We start from the raw sequence: 4,271 nt of genomic DNA, 5'->3' as shown, positions 1-4,271 counted from the left end.
GGGGGGGGGGGGTACTTGCCCCCACAAACAAGTTACTGTGCCCCCCTTCCCTGCTGAAAGTGATTGATTGAAGCAAAATTGAAAGCGGAAAAAACAGCACGCATATGAAAGTGTTTTTTTTTTTCACCCTGAAATTTTTGACCCACCCATAAATATAAAAATATGTTTAATGTTGATTCAGAAATTAAAACATGCTCTTGGTGTATTCAAGTGCTTGTTCATATGAATCACATTTCTTTTGTATTTTTGAGTAAATAATCGATCCATACAAAAAAAAAAAAAGATATGTCCTCCTTCTCCTTGTTTATAGTATATTTTGTCTAATTTGATCATGCTTTTAACTTGTGTAATGTAATATTCTCAAATGCATTTAGCACATTTAACTATGTTTAAATCCGTTCTGAAATTCAGTGCTGTAAAGGTCCTCAGTTTCTGTCTAGGCCTGTCTATTACTGTCGACCATAACAATTAGTCCTTTCTTGTTTGCTTGTTTGTGTTCTCTCTCGATTGTAACACCCCCTTGTAAAGCGAGCTGCCTCCTCACCCACTGCATGCTATACAAGGGGGCGGTGGAGCATAAGCATACGTGGCTGTGTGTCTCTGTATGTGTCACCTGGGCCCGGATCATTATATTGTGCTGGGCAGGATGCTGATGGCATGCCGAATCAGCAGGGAAGAGCTGAGCACACACAGCCCAATCCGCTGCTCTCGCATTTCACTGCAATCTGGTAGCCAAGCATGCAACGCAACGAGAAAAAGCTTTCATTAGCATAATGAGGCAGACGTAACACTGAATTTGGTTAAATCATAAGTAATCAAGAAAATGAGAGTAGAGAGTGAGAGTGAGAGTAAAAGATGGAAAATATGAATAACAGTGATGTGTTATTTGTAAGTATACAAGCTAAAATGGGTTTGTTTGTTACTAACAGCATTTAAACACTTATGCATTATATTGAACATGCCAGTTTATAGTATTACATTCAACTTTAAATATTTGTATTAAAATTAATACCTTTAATGTATTTTAACAAAAATCAATATTTATTTATTTAGTTTAGTTTTGTAAACATTATATTGTGTCCAGGACAGTTCCTGTTATATTCCATATTATATTCCACTATATTCCAAACAAACAAAATTAACATATATTCATTCATTCATTTGTAAATGTAAATTGGTTTTGTAAGCATTCATTTAAACACTAAACACTATACATTACAGGATGTTTCCTAGTATTATATTCCACTTTAATTAATTAAACGTAATTATCTATGTATGTTCTTCTTCTTCTTCTACTTCTACTTCCGCTCTGGAAGTCTATGGCAGCCCATAGAACTGTATCAAAAGTTGTGATATTTGGCACACAGATAAAGGACAGCTTGAACATTAGCCACACCAAATTTGGAGTCTCTGACTTAGACCCTCTAGCACCACCACTTGTCCAGACTTGCTCTTATGTTTGTGCTAATAACTTCTGAACCGTAAGGGCAACAAAATTATTTTCCTCTGATTCCTTGGCTCAACATTTGATTCAAATGCACCCTATGATGTCATTGTCCATAATAAAAATGATTCTGCTATTTTGAATTTTTCGAAAAACCTACTTTTTGGAACTCCTCATAGACTGTTTGTCCGATTTTCACGAAAATCAAGCCATATCATCTTCAGACCATGTCCAAAAAATAAAAAATGGAAATCAAGTTGATCAGTCAAACCATTTCCGAATAATGCAAGAACAAATTTGTCGAAGAGCTCGCAAAAGTGGATGTGAGGCTATATATCTCCTCCATGCTTTAGCGTATTCAGACCAAACTTGTGCTGCATCCAAAAGCTGAAAAATGCTGCCTCCAGAGGATGCATTCCAAGTTAGGAAGGCATCAAGGCATGTCCGAATCCAATGTCAGCTTCACTTGCTGCCTCTTGAGATACCTTCATCTGATCGATTTTTAAAAAGGCAGCATAGATGCATCCTTCGTTGCCTTTGATATCCCAGAATCCTGTGCGTTTCATTCCGTGTCGGTTGAGCTGAAAAATAAAGATGGCATCAGAAAGTTGCATTTGGTGGTCAGTTTGTGTGTTAATGTACGTTTCTGATCAACTTTTTCCACTTTTGATGTTACTTCTAGTGAGAAATCAGTATTATAGTAATTAGATATTAGCTTAGTTTTCACCAAAGCTCACTCTAGTAGATCATTAAACCGTTGCGCTGCCTCATAAGCATGTCCGAAATCAGTTTCATGAGGTGCCTTCTTGCGCAAACGCTAAGGCAGCGAGGCAACAAGTCAGCAGCCTAAGCTTTCAGATGCAGTCTTGGTGTGTGTTATGACAACCGTGATCTTAGGTTGCCTGCACAGTTTCAGCACAGTGCCACCTTGTGATTAGGGGAGATGAAAAATTTGCTATTTTTGCTTAGAACTTCTGAACGGTTTTGCCCAAAATCACAAGACTGGTCTCTTTACATTTGGAGCTCTCTTTAGATGTAGTGCGAAATTCTGAGTGAAACGATGACATTCGGGTGTCGGCCATTTTGAATTTTGTCGTAAAAGGTTATATATTACGAATGCATTGGCATATTGTTAGGAAACTTGATATGTGTCTTCGGCACCATGCCCTAAAGGTACTCAAAAAGTTTTGTGGCATCGATACCAATTATGCCATAATCAGCCAAACTTCCTGTCCGCCATTTGATTTATGTTATATTTTGATTTTTTCGAACTCCCCCTAGATCACTGATCCGATTTTCAGCAAATTTGGCTCAGATCATCTTCAGACCATGCTGGCAAAAAAAACCAAAAAACAAAAAAAAAACAACAACTTGGAATTCAAGTTGATAGATGAAATAGTTTTCATTTAACTGCAAAGCTTTGACATATTGACACCAAACTTTATGTTCTGGTACTATGAAAATGTTCCTGCGGTGCGAAAGGCCCTATTGTCACTTCACACTGACCACACCACATCAATTTGGTAACAGTGCCACCTTTTGGTCAAAAGTGATAAACCATTAATATGGAGCTATTAGCCATTAATAATGCAATTTCAAAAAATGCTAATAGCTTATAAACAGTTTTGCCTGTTGTCATGTAAATGGTCTTGTTAGATTTCTTGGATTACAGAACACTGATACCAATTATGCCATAATTAGTAGTCGACTGATATATCACCGTGGCAGATATATCGGACGATATTTGGAATTTTTTAAATATCGGCATAAGTCTTTCCATGTGGCCGATGTTTTTCAAAAGGGATTATGACACCGTATCGTGCATTTATGCTTCCTCTTTAAGACAAGCCACTCATATGTGAAGCCAGCACCTGACAGACAGTAAAATGACCAATTGTCATTCACTTTCTAACGTGACGCTACGTTGTGTTACATACAATAACACTACGGCGTGCAGCAAATTCTTATTCAAACGTACCATCAGACATCAGATCCACAGTCCAGCGGCAGCTCCGGTGGGAGACACAGATGTGATATAAACAAATTCAAACAAAAATGAAACCGTGTTTACCTCATAAACAATCGAAAATCCCATGACTGGCTCTTCCTCAGATATGCGCGTTGTTCTCGTGTACCTCTAAACAAGACACTGTTTTCCGGTGGACTCAAAAGTCGGTGCACTCCAGAATGAAAGCTGGGTCAACACGAGAACTCTAAGGAATAATAATATGTTTGAATTCTTTTATATGTTTATTCAGGAATATCCGCTGTATTTGATTGCCCATGATTGGCGTAATATCATGTGTAGTATACCTTTTCATATGTTCCGGCCTTATTTAAAGGGGTCATATGATGTTTCTAAAAAGAACATTATTTTGTGTATTTTGTTATGAAATGTGTTTATGCGGTTTAACACATCCCTTCACACTGGTGTTTTTCCCTCAACATTTAAACAGGCTCGTATAACCCCACTTCTTAAGAAACCCACTCTTAACCCAACTCTTTTAGAGAACTACAGACCGGTTTCCCTTCTACCTTTCATTGCAAAAACACTTGAACGAGTTGTGTTCAACCAAGTCTCAGCCTTTCTCACACAGAACAACCTCCTGGACAGCAACCAATCTGGCTTCAGAAGTGGACATTCGACCGAGACTGCCTTGCTTTCAGTTGTTGAAGCCCTAAGACTGGCAAGAGCGGCTTTCAAATCTTCTATACTTATTTTGCTGGATCTGTCTGATACTTTTGATACGTTGAACCACCAGATTCTCCTGTCAACCCTATTGAAAAATGGCATCTCAGGAACTGCATGCCAGTGGTTTGAGTCTTA

At 38.1% G+C, this 4,271-nt stretch overlaps 1 protein-coding gene across 1 annotated transcript in view; it reads left to right on the top strand.

Moving 5' to 3' along the window:
• LOC107653127 (galactose-1-phosphate uridylyltransferase-like) overlaps positions 1 to 4,271 on the top strand; it is a 145,282-nt gene that overhangs the window by 29,262 nt on the left and 111,749 nt on the right. The gene's annotated exons all lie outside the window — the stretch shown is intronic.

Source organism: Sinocyclocheilus anshuiensis, unplaced genomic scaffold, assembly GCF_001515605.1.
Source record: "Sinocyclocheilus anshuiensis isolate Anshui unplaced genomic scaffold, SAMN03320099.WGS_v1.1 scaffold131, whole genome shotgun sequence".
Taxonomy (NCBI): domain Eukaryota; kingdom Metazoa; phylum Chordata; class Actinopteri; order Cypriniformes; family Cyprinidae; genus Sinocyclocheilus; species Sinocyclocheilus anshuiensis.
Note: the sequence above shows the minus strand (reverse complement) of the source record. Positions and strands in the feature narration are given on the sequence as shown.